Raw genomic sequence first — 20,499 nt, forward strand, 5'->3', positions numbered from 1 at the left:
CTTTACGCCCTTTATGTTTTTCTTGTTCTTTTCTTATTTTAACTTTTGAATTCTGCATAAATTATGTAAATGTGTGCTTTGTCAGCTATCTTCAAAATATTTCTCAATCGTCATTTTATAATTCCTTGTTTATTATGTATTTATCCATGCAGGACTTTTTCTACAAAGTAAAAGTTTTCTCATTTTAGCTACTTGACAAAGATCACTTAAATTAAGAAATTTAAATAACCATGAAAACTCCAGGGAGATAGAGGGTGTAGGTTGAAAGATTGTTGGGAGAGCACAACTCTCTCTGAATTCATCTGTGTGCCTTTCCACATGTACTTTTCAATAAACTATTTAATATACCCTGAAATATATATATAGAGAGAAGAAATGAAGTGATGTTGGGTAGCACCCCAAAGGGACATGATGAAGCCAAGACTGGTGGAGCTGCCCTGGGACTCCAAAGAAAGGAGTCAGCCAAAGGCTTGGTCAGCCCTGGAAAGCCAATGGGGACACGTCTCTACAGCTGTGATTGGAGGACTCTGGGAGCCCTAGTAGGTACTCAAAACCAAGATCACCAGGAGGGGGGAGCACAAGTAGAGTGATGAGGCTACCCATTAGGCCTGTCTCCCTTGGGCCAGAGGAAAAATTATGCTACTCTTATTATGGAAAATGTAGTCTTTGGATATTGTGAAAAGAACTAAGTGCATGGAGAGAAAGTAAATAAAAACTGGGTTCAATTTCACTACCGTTCATATTTTGTGGCTTCCTTGGTGACTCAGTGGTAAAGAACCCACCTGCCAATGCAGGGGTCACATCCCGGGGTCAGGAAGATACCTTGGAGAAGGGATTGGTAACCCACTCCAGTATTCTTGTCTGGAGAGAGGAGACTCATGGGTACAGTCAATAGGGTTGCAAAAGAATCATACCTGACTGACTAAGCACACAGTATTTTAGCCTATCTGATCCACATCTTTTTTCAGCTTATGTTTTTAAATTGAAATTATATTTCATGTGCATTTTAGTTTTCATTGTTCTTTGCTCTGTACATTTCTGAACATTTTGTGATAAAATTTTTCAAACACTGAACAAAGTTGAAAATTTTTTCTAGCTAATACACAAAGACTTACAACCTAGATTCTACTGTAACCAGCTCACAATACTTTTTTTTTTCTTATGTGTCTATCCATTGTCAATCCCTCTATCCATCCATAATCTATCTTATTCCTTTGTCTATTTTGTGGTAAATTGAACATACCAGTATGCATCTCCATAATTATTTCAGCAAGCCTGCCATGAAGTAGTGAGCTGTATTTGTTCACAACACTTTTCTTTAGATATAAACTTTACATATAATGAAAAATACTAATCAGTTTTTCCCATGTATGTTATTTTTAATTTAAGTATAAAATATTGTGGTAATTTCTGATTTACAGCAAAGTGATTAATCTATACACATATATGTGTATATATACATTATTTGGGTGTGTATGTGTGTGTATATACATATATAAATATACACATATATATGTATACATATATGTATATATTTAAATCTTTTTTTTCTTTATTTTCTTTCTTTCTTTACATTTTTTTTTTTTTTTTTTTGGCTATTCTGCAAAGAGTATGTGGAGTTGGTTCCCTGACCAGAGAGTGAACCTCTGTAGCCTTAATCACTGGATCACCAAGGAAGACCCATATATATAATTTTTAATATTCTCTTCCAATATAGTTTATCATAGGATACTGAATGTAATTCTCTGTGCTCTACAGTTGGACCTTGTTGTTTATGCATTCCATATGTAATAGTATACATCTGTTAATCCCAACCTCCTATACCTCCTAACCATCAACCCCCTCCTTCTTGGAAACCATAGGTCTGTTTTCTGTTTCCATGAATCTGTTTCTGATTCATAGATATGTTCATGTGTCATCCTTAGATTTCACATATAAGTAATATAATTTGATATTTTTCCTTGACTTATTTCACTTCATTTGATAAGCTCTCAGTCCATGCATATTGCTGCTTGTGGCATCATTTCAATTTTTATGGCTGACAACTATTCCATTTCATATATGCACCACTTCTTCTTTATTCATTCATCTGTCAGTGGATATTTAGGATGTGTTTATATTTTGGATTTTGTGACTAGTGTTTCTAGGAACATCAGAGTGCTTGTATTCTCTGAGATTACAGTTCTGTCAGGGTTTATGCCCACAAATGGATCATATGATAATTCTATGTATTACTTTTCTGAGGAACTTCCATACTGTTTTCTATAGTGGCTGCCCCAACTTACGTTCCCACCAAATGTGTAGGAGGGCTCTCTTTTATCCATATCCTCTCCAGCCTTTGTTATTTGCAGACATTTTGATGGTGACCATTATGACTGGTGTGACATGATACCTCATTGTAGTGTTGATTTGCATTTCTTTAATAATTAGGGATGCCAAGCATCTTTACATATACCTCTTGGCCATCTGTATGTCTTCTTTGGAGAAATGTATATTTAGATCTTCTGCCCATTTAAAAAATTTATTTGTTTTTTGCTGCACTATGTCTCCCTGCCATGCATGAGCTTTTCTGTAGTTGTGGTGAGTGGGGGTTACTTTCTAGTTGAGTACGAGGAGTTCTCATTGTTGTGGCTTCTCTTCTTGAAGAGCAAGGGATCTAGGGTATGCAGGTTTTAGTTGTTGAACAGTGAGGGCTCAATAGTTGTGGTGCACTGGTTTAACTGATCCTTGGCATGTGGAATCTTCAAAAAGCAGGAATCAAACCCTTGTTTCCTGCATTGTCAATGGGATTCTTAACCATTGGACCACCAGTTGTGTCCTTACCCATTTTTTCATTGGTTGGTTTGTTTGTTTTTTGATATTGAGCTACATGAGCTCTTTGTATACTTTGAAGATGAATCCTTTGTTACTATGTAAATAATTTCTTCCATTCTGAGGGTTGTGTTGTAATTTTGTTTATGGTTTGCTTCTTTATGCAAAGCTTTGAAGTTTAATTATGTCCCATTTGTTTGCTTTTATTTTCATTTCTCTATGAGATGGCTCAGAAAAGATCTGTGGGATGGCTCAAGAAAGATCTGTGGTTTAGGTCAAATAGCGTTTTTCCTGTTTTTCCCTAAGTCTTTTATAAAGTGTCTGGTCTTACATTAGGTCTTTGATCCATTTTGAGGTTTTGTTTTTGTTTTTCGAGGTTTTTTTGTTTGTTTGTTTTTTGGTATTGATACCAGGTAGTGTTCTAATTTTATGGAGGAGTTTGTTAGGCCGCAGTCCATGGAGTCTCTAAGAGTCGCACACGACTGAGGGACTTCACTTTCACTTTTCACTTTCATGCTTCGGAGAAGGACATGGTAAGCCACTCCAGTGTTCCTGCCTGGAGAATCCCAGGGAGAGGGGAGCCTGGTGGGCTGCCGTCTATGGGGCCGCACAGAGTCGGACCCAACTGAAGTGACTTAGCAGCAGCAGCAGGAGCAGCAGCGTTCTAATTTAATTGTTTGGCATGTAGATGTCCACTTTTCCTGGCACCTTATTGAAGAGACAGTTTTCTCTCAATTGTATATTTTAGCCTTCTTTATTATTGATTAAGTGACCATAGGTGTATAGATTTATCTCTGAGCTTTCCTTTTTGCAATGTTGAGGATAGTTCCTTCTGCTACACAGATGGTTCTCATAGTTATCAAGCTATTCTCCAAAATATACAAACAGCTCATGTAGCCCAATATAAAAATGAATAAATAAATAAATAAAACCATGGGCACATCTAAATAGACTCTTCTCCAAAGATGACATAATGATCACCAACAAACACATGAAAAGAAACTCAACATCACTAATTATTAGAGAAATGCAATGCAAAACTACAGTGATGTATCACTTCACACCAGTCCAAATAGTCATCATCAAAAATTTTATAAACAATAATTCCTGTATAGGGTGTGGAGAAAAGGGGACCCTCTGTACTGTCTGGGGGCATCTACATTGGTACAGCCACTATGGTGAACACTATGGCAGCTCTTTTGAAAACTAAAACTGGAATTACCATATGTCCCAGCAATCCTACTGCTGGGCATATTTCTGGAGAAAACCTTAATTCCAAATGATTCATGCAACCCAGTGTTCACTGTAGCACAATTTACCATAGCCAAGACATGTTAACTTTTTTTTTTAATCATAGAAAATATCAAAAAGGAAAAAAAAAATCATCTTGAAGCAAGCAGTCTCTAAACAGGGTGTCAAACTCCTAGGTATTTGTAAAAGTAGAGGCTTAAAGATAAGTAAACAAAGCAAGTATCAAAACTAAGTTCTTTGTTACCATTCTAACAGCAGAAAAAATGATTTCTACTAAAAGAACTAGTGCACTGTAATCTTTTTATCTCCCCATTCAGGAACTAAGAATTCTGAGCTAAAGGTAAAATGAAATCATGGGTAGTATTTTTTTCTTTGTATTTTTCTGGCAAATTTACATTTTCTGTTCTGAGCACATATTAATTTTTAATAAAGTTATATAGTATCTTTTTCAACATGTAAAGACTACATCTGGATTTAATAAATTTCATTCATAAGCATTCTTTCTTTCTCCATGAGAGGGGAGCATAAGTACAATTAATATTTTTTTATACCCACATATACTCTGGATAGTACCTTGGACTGCAAGTAGAGTAAACCAGGCAATCCTATAGAAAATCTGAATATGCATCGAAAGGACTGATGCTGAAGATGAAACTCCAGTAATTTAGCTACCTTATGCAAATAACTGACTCACTGGTAAAAAGTCTGATGATGTTGGAAAAGACTGAAAGCAAGAGTAACAGGGGACGAGAGGATGAGATGGTTGGTTAGCACCATTGGCTCAATGGATATCAGTTTTAGCAAGCTCTAGAAGTTGGTGAGGGACAGGAACAGGGAAGTCTGAGGTACAGCAGTCCACGGGATCACCAAAATCAGACACGACTAAGCGCCTGAACTTAATATTCCATTGTGTATATATATATATACCACAACTTCTTTATCCATTCATCTGTCCATAGACATCTAGGTTGTTTCCATGTTCTACCAATTATAAGTAGTACTGCAATGAACAGTGACATACCTGTGCCTTTTTCTGTTTGGTTTCCTCAGGGTATATGCCTAAGAGTGGGATTTCTGGCTCATATATTTATTCCTAGCTTTTTAAGGAATCTCTATAACATCTTCCATAGTGGCTGTATCAGTTTACATTGACACCAACAGTACAAGAGGTTTCCCTTTGCTTCACAACCTCTCCAGAACTTACTGTTTGCAGACTTTTTGATAATGAATATTCTGACTGGTGTTGGATGATATCTCATTGTAGTTTTGATTTGTATTTCTCTAATAATGAGTGATATTGAACATCTTTTCATGTTTTTATTAGCCATTCACATGTATTCTTTGGAAAAATGTATTTTTATGTCTTTTTCCCCACTTTTTAATTTTCCCACTATTTGATTGCATTGTTTCTTTTTCTGGTATTAAGTTGTATAAGCTGATTTTATATTTTGGAAATTAATCCTTTGTCAGTTGTTTCATTGCTATTATTTTCTCCCATTCTGAGGATTGTCTTTTCACATTGCTTATGGTTTCTCTTGCAGGATTTAAGTTTAATTAGGTCCCACTTATTTACTTTTGTTTATATTTCCATTACTTTAGAAGGTGGGTTATAGTAGATCTTGCTTTTATTTATGTCTTTGACTCTTCTTCCTATGTTTTCCTCTAAGTGTTTTACAGTTTCTGGTCTTACATTTAGGTCTTTAGCCTATTTTGAGTTGATCATCATATACTGTGTTAGGAAGTGTTCTAATTTCATTCTTTTACATGTAGCTGTCCAGTTTTGCTGGAACCACTTATTGAAAGGCTGTATTTTCCCCATTGTATATTCTTAACCTCCTTTGTCAAAAATAAGGTACCCATAGGTGCATGGGTTTATTTCTATGCTTTCTATCTTGTTCCATAGATTTCTCTTTCTGTTCCAGTAACATACTTTTTTGATTATTTATTTATTTTTTTATGTGCTTTTTTTTTTTTTTTTATTAGTTGGAGGCTAATTACTTCACAACATTTCAGTGGGTTATGTCATACATTGACATGAATCAGCCGAGGAGTTACATGTATTCCCCTTCCTGATTCCCCCCTCCCACCTCCCTCTCCACCCAATTCCTCTGGGTCTTCCCAGTGCACCTGGCCCGAGCACTTGTCTCATGCATCCAGCAACATACTTTTTTGATGACTGCAGTTGTGTAATACAATCTGAAGTCAGGAAGGTTGATTCCCCCAGCTCCATTCCTCTGTCTCAGGATTGCTTTGGTTATTTGGGGTGTTTTCTGTTTCCATATGAATTGTGAAATATTTTGTTCTGGTGCTGTTAAAAAACCATTGGTAATTTGGTATAGTTCGCAGTGACTCTGCATTTTGTAGTATAGTCAGTTTTCATGATATTGATTCTTCCTACACAGGAACATGGAATTTCTGTCCATCTGTTTATGTCATCTTTGATTTCTTTCTTCAGTTTCTTATAGTTTTCTGTATGCAGTTCTTTCCCCTCCCAAACTCTTAAGTAAGTTTTTCCTGGATGTTTTATTCTTTTTATTGTAATGGTGAATGGGATTGATTCCTTAATTTCTATTTCTGATTTTTCATGGTTAGCATATGGGAATGCAAGTGATTTCTGTGTTATGAATTTGTATCCTGTGACTTTGCAGAATTCACTGATTAGCTCTAGTAATTCTCTGATAGTATATTTAGGGCTTTCTGTGTCATCTCCAGTATTGTGTCATCTACAAACAGTGAGAGCTTTACTTCTTCTTTTCCGATCTATCTCTGATTTCTTTTTCTTCTCTGATTGCTGAGGAAGGACTTCCAAAACTATCTGGAATAATAGTGGTGAAAGCAGACACCCTTGTCTTGTTCACAATTATAGGGGGAAATCTTTCTGTGTTTCACCACTAAGAATAATGCTTGTTGTGATCTTTTCACATATAGCCTTTACTATGTGAAGGTAGATTCCTTCTAGCCCCCCCCCCCCACTTTCTTTAAGAGTTTTCGTCATAAATGGGTGTTGAATTCTGTCAAAGGCTTTTTCTGCATCTATTGAGATGATCATATGGTTTTTATCTTTCCATTGGTTAATATTGTGTATCACATTGATTGATTTGCCTATGTTGAAGAATCCTTTCATTCTTGGAATAAACCCATCTTGATCATGGTGTGTGAGCTTTTAGATGTGTTGTTGAATTCTGCTTGATAAAAATTTTTTGAGGATTTTTGCATCTACATTCATCAGTGATATTGGCCTGTAGCTTTCTTTTGTGGTGTTGTCTGTTACATTTTGTTATCAGGGTGATGGTGGCCTTGGAGAATGAGTTTGGAAGTGTTTCTTCCTCTTCAATTTTCTGATAGAGTTTTAGAAGTATAGGCATTAGTTCATCTCTAAATGTTTTTCAGAATTCATATGTGAAATCATCTGCTCCTGAGCTTTTGTATTTTGGGAGATTTTTTTTTTTTTTGGTCGCAACATCTATTTAGAGCTTGTAACTGGATTTTTCTTAATTTCTACTTCTTCCTGGTTCAGCCTTGGAAGATCAAGCTTTTCTAAGAACCTGTCCATTTCTTCCAGATTATCCATTTTATTTCCATAACGTTGTTCATAATAATCTCTTAAAATCCTTTGTATTTTTGAACCGTCTGTTGTAACGTCTACCTTTCTGTTTCTAATTTTGTTGGTGTGATTCTTCTCTCTTTTTATCTTGATGACTCTGGTTAAAGGTTTGTCAATTTTTCTTATCTTCTCAAGGAACCAGCTTTTATTTTATTAGTCTTTACAATTATTTCTTTTGTTTCTTTTTCTTCTATTTCTGCTTGGATCTTTATGATTTATTTCCTTCTACTTATTTTGGGTTTTTTTTGTTGTTGTTGTTCATTTTCCAGTTGTTTTAAGTGTCAAGTTCGGTTATCTATTCATAGATAGCAAACAGAAATGTGGTGTATGTCTCAGGAAACACAAACAGGGGCTCTGTATCAACATTGAGGGGAGGTATAAGCAGGGAGATGCAAGGAAGGATCAACAGGGAAGGGATATATGTATACCTATGACTGATTCATATTGAGGTTTGACAGAAAACAAAATTCTGTAAAGTCATTACATTAAAATTATATTTCCATTTTATTTAATAGCCATTAATTTTTTTAAATTATTAAATTTAAAAATAAAATTTAAAAAGAAATTAATTATAAAAGAGAAAATAAAATGACTCAAATGTCCATCAACTGGTGATCAAATAAATAAAACAGGCAATGCAATATTAATAAGCCATCAAATGAATGGATTTCTGCTACATGTTATAACATGATATAGCACTGAAATGATTATGTTAATTAAAAGAAGCAAGAAACAAAAGATTGCCTGTTGCATTATTTCATTCATGTCCAAGATCAGGTAATTCTCTGAAGACAAAAAACAGAGAAGTCTATGCCAGGTCCCAGATGAAGGGGGAAATGGAAAATGTCCAATGTCCCATTGGAGTCATGAAAATATTCTAGAATGTGGCAGTGGTTATGGTTATGCAACCTGGGAATAAATTACAATCAATGAATTATACATGTAAACTGGTAAATTCATGGTACATGAGCAACATGTCAATAAATTAAAAAGTGCCTTTTAAAACAAAACTGAACATAACTTCTTTTTTTTTCATTAGTTGGAGGCTAATTACTTTACAATATTGTAGTGGTTTTTGTCAAACATTGACATGAATCAGCCATGGATTTACATGTATTCCCCACCCCTATCCCCCCACGCACCTCTCTCTCTACCCAATCCTTCTGGGTTTTTCCATTGAACAGGCCCGAGCACTTGTCTCATGTATCCAACCTGGGTTGGTGATCTGTTTCACCATAGATATTATACATGTTTCAATACTTATCTCTCAAAACATCCACCCTCGCCTTCTCCCACAGAGTCCAAAAGTCTGTTCTGTACATCTGTGTCTCTTTTTCTGTTTTGCATATAGGGTTATTGTTAATATCTTTCAAAGTTCCATACATATGTGTTAATATACTGTAATGGTCTTTATCTTTCTGGCTTACTTCATTCTGTATAATGGGCTCCAGTTTCATCCATCTCATTAGAACTGATTCAAATGAATTCTTTATAATGGCTGAGTAATATTTCACGTGTATATATACCACAGCTTCCTTATCCATTCATCTGCAGATGGGCATCTAGGTTGCTTCCATGTCCTGGCTATTATAAACAGTGCTGCGATGATCATTGGGGTGCATGTGTCTCTTTCATATCTGGTTTCCTTGGTGTGTATGCCCAGAAGTGGGATTACTGGGTCATATGGCAGTTCTATTTCCAGGTTTTTAAGAAATCTCCACACTGTTCTCCACAGCGGCTGTACGAGTTTGCATTCCCACCAACAGTGTAAGAGGGTTCCCTTTTCTCCACACTGTCTTCAGGATTTATTGCTTATAGACTTTTGGATAGCAGCCATCCTGACTGGCGTGTAATGGTACCTCATTGTGGTTTTGATTTACATTTCTCTGATAATGAGTGATGTTGAGCATCTTTTCATGTGTTTGTTAGCCATCTGTATATCTTCTTTGGAGAAAGGTCTGTTTAGTTCTTTATCCCATTTTTTGATTGGGTCATTTATTTTTCTGGAATTGAGTTGCAGAAGTTGCTTGTATATTTTTGAGATTAATCCTTTGTCTGTTGCTGCGTTTGCTATTATTTTCTCCCAATCTAAGGGCTCTCTTTTCACCTTGCTTATAGTTTCCTTTGTAGTGCAAAAGCTTTTAAGTTTCATTAGGTCCCATTTGTTTAGTTTTGCTTTTATTTCCAATATTCTGTGAGGTGGGTCATAGGGGATCCTGCTGTGATTTATGTAGGAGAGTGTTTTACCTATGTTCTCCTCTAGGAGTTTTATAGTTTCTGGTCTTACATTAGATCTTTAATCCACTTTGAGTTTATTTCTGTGTATGGTGTTAGAAAGTGTTCTAGTTTCATTCTTTTACAAGTGGTTGACCAGTTTTCCCAGCACCACTTGTTAAAGAGGTTGTCTTTTTTCCATTGTATATCCTTGCCTACTTTATCAAAGATAAGGTGTCCATAGGTTCGTGGATTTATCTCTGGGCTTTCTATTCTGTTCCATTGATCTATATTTCTGTCTTTGTGCCAGTACCATACTGTCTTAATGACTGTGGCTTTGTAGTCGAGTCTGAAGTCAGGCAGATTGATTCCTCCAGTTCATTCTTCTTTCTCAAGATTAATTTGGCTATTTGAGGTTTTTTTTTTTTAATTTCTATACAAACTGTGAAATTATTTGTTCTAGTTCTGTGAAAAATACCGTTGGTTGCTTGATAAGGATTGCATTGAATCTATAGATTGCTTTGTGTAGTATGGCCATTTTCACAATATTGATTCTTCCAACCCATGAACATGGTATATTTCTCCATCAGTTTGTGTCCTCTTTGATTTCTTTCATCAGTGTTTTATAGTTTTCTATGTATAGGTAGTTTCTTTAGGTAGCTATACTCCTAAGTATTTTATTCTTTTTGTTGCAATGGTGCATGGTATTGTTTCCTTAATTTCTCTTTCTGTTTTCTCATTGTTAGTGTATAGGAATGCAAGGGATTTCTGTGTGTAAATTTTATATCCTGTAAATTTACTATATTCATTGATTAGTGCTAGTAGTTTTATGGTAGAGTGTTTAGGGTTTTCTATGTAGAGGATCATGTCATCTGCAAACAGCAAGAGTTTCATTTCTTCTTTTCTTATATGGATTCGTTTTACTTATTTTTCTGCTCTGATTGCTGGAGCCAAAACTTCCAAAACTATGCTGAATAGTAGTGGTGAGAGTGGGCACCCTTGTCTTGTTCCTGATTTCAGGGGAAATACTTTCAATTTTTCACCATTGAGGGAAATGCTTACTGTGGGTTTGTCATATATAGCTTTTACTATGTTCAGGTGTGTTCCTTCTATTTCTGCTTTCTGGAGAGTTTTAATCATAAATGGGTGTTAAATTTTGTCAAAGGTTTTTTTCTTCATCTTTTGAGGTAATCATATGGTTTTTATCTTTCAATTTGTTAATGTGGTGTATTACATTGATTAATTGGTGGATGTTAAAGAATTCTTGCAATCCTGGGATAAAGCCACTTGGTCATGGTGTATGATTTTTTAAAATATGTTGTTGGATTCTGTTTGCTAGAAGTTTGTTAAGGATTTTTGCATTTATGTTCATCAGTGATATTGGCCTGTAGTTTTCTTTTTTTTGTGGCATCTTTGTCTGGTTTTGGAATTATGGTTATGGTGGCCGCATAGAATGAGTTTGGAGCTTTACCTTCTTCTGCAATTTTCTGGAAGCGTTTGAGTAAGATCGGTTTTAGCTCTTCTCTAAAATTTTGGTAGAATTCAGTTGTGAAGCCATCTGGTCCTTCGCTTTTGTTTCCTGGAAGACTTCTGATTACAGTTTCGATTTTCGTGCTTGTGATGGGACTGTTAAGATCTTCTATTTCTTTCTGGTTCAGTTTTGGAGAGTTATACTTTTCTAAGAACTTGTCCATTTCTTCCAAGTTGTCCATCTTATTGGCTGGTAGTAGTCTCTTATGATCCTTTGTATTTCAGTGTTTGTTGTGATCTCTCCATTTTCATATCTAATTTTGTTAATTTGGTTCTTCTCCCTTTGTTTCTTAATGAGTCTTGCTAATGGTTTGTCAATTTTGTTTATTTTTTTCAAAAAACCAGCTTTTAGCTTGGTTGATTTTTGCTATGGTCTCTTTAGTTTCTTTTGCATTTATTTCTGCCCTAATTTTTAAGATTTCTTTCCTTCTACTAACCCTGGGGTTCTTCATTTCTTCCTTTTCTAGTTACTTTAGGTGCAGAGTTAGGTTATTTATTTGACTTTTTTCTTGTTTCTTGAGGTAAGCCTGTAATGCTATGAACCTTCCCCTTAGCACTGCTTTTACAGTGTCCCATGGGTTTTGGGTTGTTGTGTTTTCATTTTCATTCATTTCTATGCATATTTTGATTTCTTTTCTGATTTCTTCTATGATTTGTTGGTTATTCAAGAGTGTGTTATTTAGCCTCCATATGTTTGAATTTTTAATAATTTTTTTCCTGTAGTTGAGATCTAATCTTACTGCACTATTGTCAGAAAAGATGAATGGAATGATTTCCATATATATATATATATATATATATATATATATATATATATATTTTTTTTTTTTTTTTTTTTTTTTTTTTTAATTTACCAAGACTAGATTTATGGCCCAGGATGTGATCTATTCTGGAGATGGTTCTGTGTGCACTTGAGAAAAAGGTGAAGTTGATTGTTTTGGGGTGAAATGTCCTATAGATATAAATTAGGTCTAGCTGGTCCATTGTGTCATTTAAGGTTTGCGTTTCCTTGTTAATTTTCTGTTTAGTTGATCTATCCATAGTTGTGAGTGGGGTATTAAAGTCTCCCACTATTATTGTGTTATGATTAATTTCCTCTTTCATACTCTTTACCTTTGCCTTACATATTGTGGTTCTCCTATGTTGGGTGCACATATACTTATAATTGTTATATCCTCATCTTGGATTGATCCTTTGATCATTGTGTAGTGTCCTTCTTTGTCTCTTTCACAGCCTTTATTTGAAAGTTTATTTTATCTGATATGAGTATTGTGACTCCTGCTTTCTTTTGGTCTCCATTTGCATGTAATATTTTTTTCCAGCCCTTCACTTTTAGTCTGTATGTGTCTCGTGTTTTGAGGTGGGTCTCTTGTAGACAGCATATATAGGGGTCAGTTTTTGTATCCATTCAGCCAGTCTTTGTCTTTTGGTTGGGGCATTCAACACATTTACATTTAAGGTAATTATTGATAGGTGTGGTCCTGTTGCCATTTACTTTGTTGTTTTGGGTTCATGTTTATAGAACCTTTCTGTGTTTCCTGTCTAGAGAAGATCTTTCAACATTTGTTGAAAAGCTGGTTTGGTGGTGCTGAATTCTCTCAGTTTTTGCTTGTCTGTAAAGCTTTTGAATTCTCCTTCATATCTGAATGAGATCTTTGCTGGGTACAGTAATCTAGGTTGTAGGGTATTCTCTTTCATTACTTTCAGTACGTCCTCCCATTCCCTTCTGGCCTGGAGGGTTTCTATTGATACATCAGCTGCTATCCTTATGGGAATCCCTTTCTGTATTATTTGTTGTTTCTCCCTTGCTGCTTTTAATATTTGTTCTTTTTGTTTGATCTTTGTTAATTTGACTAATATTTGTCTTAGGGTGTTTCACCTTGGGTTTATCCTGTTTGGGACTCTCTGGGTTTCTTGGACTTCGGTGGCTATTTCCTTCCCCATTTGGGGGAGGTTTTCAGCTATTATGTCCTCGAGTGTCTTCTTATGGTCTTTCTTTTTGTCTTCTTCTTCTGGGACTCCTATGGTTTGAATATTGGGGTGTTTCACATTGTCCCAGACGTCCCTGAGGTTGTCCTCATTTCTTTTAATTCTTTTTTCTTTTTTTCTCTCTGCTTCTTTTATTTCCACTATTTTATCTTCTACCTCACTTATCCTATCTTCTGTCTCCTTTATTCTACTCTTGGTTCCCTCCAGAGTGTTTTTAATCTCATTTATTGCATTATTCATTTTTAATTGACTCTTTTTTATTTCTTCTAGGTCCTTATTGAACATTTCTTGCATCTTCTCAATCTTTGTCTCCAGGCTATTTGTCTGTAACTCCATTTTGTTTTCAAGATTTTGGATCATTTTTATTATCACTATTCTAAATTCTTTTTCAGGTAGATTCCCTATCTCTTCCTCTTTTGTTTGACTTGGTGGGCCTTTTTCATGTTCTTTTACCTATTGGATATTTCTCTGCCTTTTCATCTTGTTTAGATTGCTGTGTCTGGAGTGGGCTTTCTGTATTCTGGTGGTCTGTGGTTCCTTTTTATTGTGGAGGTTTCACCCAGTGGGTGGGGTTGGACGATTGGTTTGCCAAGGTTTCCTGGTTAGGGAAGCTTGTGTCGGTGTTCTGGTTCATGGAACTGGATGTCTTCTCTCTGGAGTGCAATGGAGTGTCCAGTAATGAGTTTTGAGTTGGGTCTATGTTAGGTGTGATTTTGGGCAGCCTTATGTTGCCGCTCAGGGCTATGTTCCTGTGTTGCTGGAGAATTTGTGTGGTATGTCTTTCTCTGGAACTTATTAGCCCTTGGGTGGTGGTTGGTTTCAGTGTAGGTATGGAGGCTTTTGGATAGTCTCTTATTACTTAATGTTCCGTGTAGTCAGGAGTTCTCTGGTGTTCTCAGGTTTTGGGCTTAACTCTCCTGCCTCTGGATTTCAGTTTTACTCTTCCAGTAGTCTCAAGACTTCTCCAACTATACAGCACTGATAATAAAACTTCTAGGTTAATGGTGAAAAGATTCTCCACCATGAGGGAGAATTGAATTCTCCTACATATCTGAATGAGATCCTTTTTGGGTACAGTAATCTAGGTTGTAGGTTATTCTCTTTCATGACCTTAAGTATGTCCTGCCATTCCGTTCTGGCCTGAAGGGTTTCTATTGACAGATCAGCTGTTATCCTTATGGGATACTCTTCACAGAGTTACATGAAAAAGAGGAGAGGGAGGAGGGAGATAGAGATGGGCAGGAGGAGAAAAAGGGGGACTCATGAGGAGAGAGACAGATCTACGCAGTTCTCTGTACCCAAAGTGTTCTCCGTAGCCCAGACACCCACAAAGGTTCACAGAATTGGACTGGGAAGAGAAGGGGAAGGGAGGAAATAGAGGTGTTCTGAGGTAGAAAATAGAGAGTCAAAAGTGGGCGAGAGTAATCAACACACTCCTGAATAAAAATGGGTACTGAATATTGGATTCTTAAATGTCCAAAACTTATATCACATACTGAAAAACAAATATTAAAAATCCAGAGTAGAGGTTAGACTAATAAAAATACAATATTAAAAATAAAATCAAAACAAAATATTTTAGAAATATATATGAAGTTAGATTTAAAAATAGGGTTTCTCTCTTTTTTCTTGCAAGTTTATAGTGAAATGAAAATGAAAATTAATGAGTAATAGAGGAGTAATAGGGGACTTTAAAAGAAAATAAGAGAAAAAAACAAGAAAAGAAAAACAAGAAAAAAAATTTTCCTAATTAAATACATCATAAAAATATATGAAAATGAAAGTTAAGAAGTAATGGGGGAGTAACAGGGAATTTTAAAAGAAAATAAAAGAAAAAATAAAAAAGAAAAGAAAATTAAAAAATTAATTAAAAAAAAAAAAAAGGTGAATATAGATCTCGGAATTTCTCTGGAGCTGTTGAGGTCAGTGTGGGATCAGTTCAGTTTCAAATAGCTCCTCATTGTAGCTTACACTTCTTGATATCTATAGGCCTCTTCTTGTGTAGTCGGTGTTATCTACAGGGATTTTAATTTGTTGCACCGGTCCCTTCTGAAGCGGATCCCTTTGTTTATTTCGCTTCTATTTGCTGGTCTCTTCAGTGTCTAATTTCCACCCTGACACAGGCGGGTAGAGGTGGTCCCTTGTTCAGGTTTGCTAGTTCAGTCCTGCTGTGGGGAGGGAGAGGTGCTGCAGACAGATATCACTGTGTGTGGATAGCACACACAGTGTTCCGGCCACACTGGGTTTACCGCGCTCATGGGTGTGTGTGCTTTCCCCATCTACACTGCTCAGGCTCCTGGCTGCTCTGTATGGAGCGTGCCCTGCGTGCTTGCGGTTCCAGTTTTTGGGTATTGCACAAATCGTGGACTCGGTTGTGGCTGCGTTTTGTGCCTTCCCTGGACCAAGCAGCTCAGGCAGCCAGGAGCTTGATGGGTGCACCCTCCCCAAGTGCAGTCCACCTTCTCCCCTCTGCGGTCACAGCCTCAGCATGCCCGCGCCAGTCGGGTGCATGCACCTTGTGTTTAGCCATGACCCTCCCAGCGGATGTTGACCACCCAGAATCTCAGGAAGTCTTTGGTTGGAAACTGGAGGCCTGTTTGCAGTGTGGTAGAGGGTACTGTCTCTGGGGCCGAGTTTGCCCCTTTCCCCTCCCCCCTGCCTCCTGCCTCTGGCACGGATGGGCTGGGTCTGCCACCAGCTAGCTCGTCTCTGCAGTTGCTCACTTCCTTTGTTCTGAGAACGGCTGGCAGTGTGTTTGGGTTGGTTAATTTTTTCTCTCTCTCTCTTGCCATCCCACAGTTTAAGCTGCTATCTCACAAAGCTCCCTCCAATTGCCCTCAGGGCATTCAGGCCCAGTCCTTACCGAAAGCAATGCCACCTGCTCTTCTCCGTTCCACCCCCACTTGCTGGTGGTGGATGCGGGCGTCTGGGGTACTTTTCTGCTGGGAGTTTCTTTTAGGCATGTAATCTGTGGGTTTTCTTTATTTTTCCTCCCAGTTAGGTTGCCCTCCGAGATTCAAAAACTTCCCCCAGACCCACCAGTGCGAGGGTTTCCTGGTGTTTGGAAACTTCCTCTATTAAGACTCCCTTCCCAGAATGGGTCTCCATCTCTAGCTCTTTTGTCTCTCTTTTTATCTTTTATATTTTGCCCTACCTCCTTTTGAAGACAATGGGCTGCTTTTCTGGGTGCCTGATGTCCTCCGCTAGCGATCATAAGTTGTTCTGTGAAGTTTGCTCAGCGTTCAATTGTTCTTTCAATGAATTTGTGGGGGAGAAAGTGGTCTCCCCGTCCTATTCCTCCAGCATCTTGGCTCCTCCCCACTGAACATAACTTCTATGTTCAGGATATTATCCTTAAAAGTAAAGAAGTTGTTTATTCTCCTATGTACCAAAAATTAGGGAAGATATTCTCAGCAGATATCTTGTCTGTAAGAAATGTTAAAAGATGTTGTTTACACAGAATGAGATGATATTGAAGAGGAACTATGAGGTAAGACAGAGTGTCATGTTGAAGTTCAACAGAAAACCACAAAATTCTAAAAAGCAGTTATCCTTCAGTGGAAAATTAAAAAATAAATAAATAAAGGCAAATTGAAATGAAGGATTTTACTTATTAGTAATTGGTAAAAGATAAATGCTTGTTTGGGCTTCTGCATCTTTACTTTTCACTGATTATGAATCTTCATAATTAATCTGGGTTTCGTCTATACAAATATATTTTGGCTCAGTGGTAAAGAATCCACCTGCAATGCAGGAACTGTAGCAGACTCGAATTCCATCTCTGGGTCAGGAAGATCCCCTGCAGGAGAGCATGGCAACCCAGTATTCTTGCCAGGAGAATCCCTGTGGACAGAAGAGACTGGTGGGCTTACAATCCATGGGGTGGCAAAGAGTTGTATACAACTGAACAACTAAATAACAACAGATATACATTCCTAATAGAAACTCTGAAGATACTAGAAATAGATGAGAAAATTGTCAGCCAAAGCAAAGCAAAACAAAATGCCTAGACAGCAGAGCTGAATTATAAAAAACCTAGACACTATATCTGAATTATGAAAGATTTTAGGAAATAAAATATCTCCCAACAATTGTGTAAACAGTGTGTTCCACACAATACAGAGAGACATTTTTTAATAATTACTCAATAGAACAATTTTCTGATTACATTCTTTTTTTTTAATTTTATTTTTATTTTTTTTTTTTCCAGTGGGTTTTGTCATACATTGATATGAATCGGCCATGGATTTACATGTATTCCCAATCCCGAACCCCCCTCCCACCTCCCTCTCCACCCGATTCCTCTGGGTCTTCCCAGTGCACCAGGCCCGAGCACTTGTCTCGTGCATCCCACCTAGGCTGGTGATCTGTTTCATCATAGATAGTATACATGCTGTTCTTTTGAAATATCCCACCCTCACATTCTCCCACAAAGTTCAAAAGTCTGTTCTGTATTTCTGTGTCTCTTTTTCTGTTCTGCATATAGGGTTATCGTTATCACCTTTCTAAATTCCATATACATGTGTCAGTAGGCTGTAATGTTCTTTATCTTTCTGGCTTACTTCACTCTGTATAAGGGGCTCCAGCTTCATCCATCTCATTAGGACTGGTTCAAATGAATTCTTTTTCATGGCTGAGTAATATTCCATGGTGTATATGTACCACAGCTTCCTTATCCATTCATCTGCTGATGGGCATCTAGGTTGCTTCCATGTCCTGGCTATTATAAACAGTGCTGCGATGAACATTGGGGTGCACGTGTCTCTTTCAGATCTGGTTCCTCAGTGTGTATGCCCAGAAGTGGGATTGCTGGGTCATATGGCAGTTCTATTTCCAGTTTTTTAAGAAATCTCCACACTGTTTTCCATAGCGGCTGTACTAGTTTGCATTCCCACCAACAGTGTAAGAGGGTTCCCTTTTCTCCACACCATGTGGAGGAAAAAAATCCAGAAATTAAACATGATATAAAATCTATTGATCATTTTATATCTAATTAAGATTGTGAAACTGTAAGGGAACTTTTAAGAAAAACACATTTTCAAAATGTGCTTTGCAGTATTAGCTGCACAATTTCATTTTCATTTATCCATAGTCTCAAAATAACTGACTATTAAGAATGAATTTCGTAGTAGAGTCTGAAGTCAGGCAGGTTGATTCCTCCAGTTCCATTCTTCTTTCTCAAGATTACTTTGGCTATTCGAGGTTTTTTGTATTTCCATACAAATTGTGAAATTCTTTGGTCTAGTTCTGTGAAAAATACCGTTGGTAACTTGATAGGGATTGCATTGAATCTATAGATTGCTTTGCGTAGAATAGCCATTTTGACAATATTGATTCTTCCAATCCATGAACACGGTATGTTTCTCCATCTGTTTGTGTCCTCTTTGATTTCTTTCATCAGTGTTTTATAGTTTTCTATGTATAGGTCTTTTGTTTCTTTAGGTAGATATACTCCTAAGTATTTTATTCTTTTTGTTGCAATGGTGAATGGTATTGTTTCTTTAATTTCTCTTTCTGTTTTTTCATTGTTAGTATATAGGAATGCAAGGGATTTCTGTGTGTTAACTTTATATCCTGCAACTTTACTATATTCATTGATTAGCTCTAGTAATTTTCTGGTAGAGTGTTTAGGGTTTTCTATGTAGAGGATCATGTCATCTGCAAACAGTGAGAGTTTCATTTCTTCTTTTCCTATCTGGATTCCTTTTACTTCTTTTTCTGCTCTGATTGCTGTGGCCAGAACTTCCAACACTATATTGAATAGTAGTGGTGAGAGTGGGCACCCTTGTCTTGTTTCTGATTTCAGGGGAAATGCTTTCAATTTTTCACCATTGAGGGTGATGCTTCCTGTGGGTTTGTCATATATAGCTTTTATTATGTTGAGGTATGTTCCTTCTATTCCTGCTTTTTGGAGAGTTTTAATCATATAGACTTCAGACTCTACTACAAAGCCACAGTCATCAAGACAGTATGGTACTGGCACAAAGACAGAAATATAGATCAATGGAACAGAATAGAAAGCACAGAGATAAATCCAGGAACCTATGGACACCTTATCTTTGATAAAGGAGGCAAGGATATACAATGGAAAAAAGACAACCTCTTTAACAAGTGGTGCTGGGAAAACTGGTCAACCACTTGTAAAAGAAAGAAACTAGAAGACTTTCCAACACCATACACAAAAATAAACTCAAAATGGATTAAAGATCTAAGTGTAAGACCAGAAACTATAAAACTCCTAGAGGAGAACATAGGCAAAACACTCTCCGACATAAATCACAGCAAGATCCTCTAAGACCCACCTCCCAGAATATTGGAAATAAAAGCAAAACTAAACAAATGGGGCCTAATTAAACTTAAAAGCTTTTGCACTACAAAGGAAACTATAAGTAAGGTGAAAAGACAGCCCTCAGATTGGGAGAAAATAATAGCAAATGAAGAAACAGACAAAGGATTAATCTCAAAAATATACAAGCAACTCCTGAAGCTCAATTCCAGAAAAATAAATGACCCAATCAAAAAATGAGCTGAAGAACTAAACAGACATTTCTCCAAAGAAGACATACAGATGACTAACAAACACATGAAAAGATGCTCAACATCACTCATTATTAGAGAAATGCAAATCAAAACCACAATGAGGTACCATTACACGCCAGTCAGGATGGCTGCTATCCAAAAGTCTACAAGCAATAAATGCTGGAGAGGGTGTGGAGAAAAGGGAACCCTCTTACACTGTTGGTGGGAATGCAAACTAGTACAGCCGCTATGGAAAACAGTGTGGAGATTCCTTACACAACTGGAAATAGAACTGCCATATGACCCAGCAATCCCACTTCTGGGCATACACACTGAGGAAACCAGATCTGAAAGAGACACGTGCACCCCAATGTTCATCGCAGCACTGTTTATAATAGCCAGGACATGGAAGCAACCTAGATGCCCATCAGCAGATGAATGGATAAGGAAGCTGTGGTACATACACACCATGGAATATTACTCAGCCATTAAAAACAATTCATTTGAACCAGTCCTAATGAGATGGATGAAACTGGAGCCACTTATACAGAGTGAAGTAAGCCAGAAAGATCAAGAACATT

The sequence above is a fragment of the Dama dama genome, unplaced genomic scaffold, assembly GCF_033118175.1.
Source record: "Dama dama isolate Ldn47 unplaced genomic scaffold, ASM3311817v1 ptg000183l, whole genome shotgun sequence".
Lineage (NCBI taxonomy): Eukaryota > Metazoa > Chordata > Mammalia > Artiodactyla > Cervidae > Dama > Dama dama.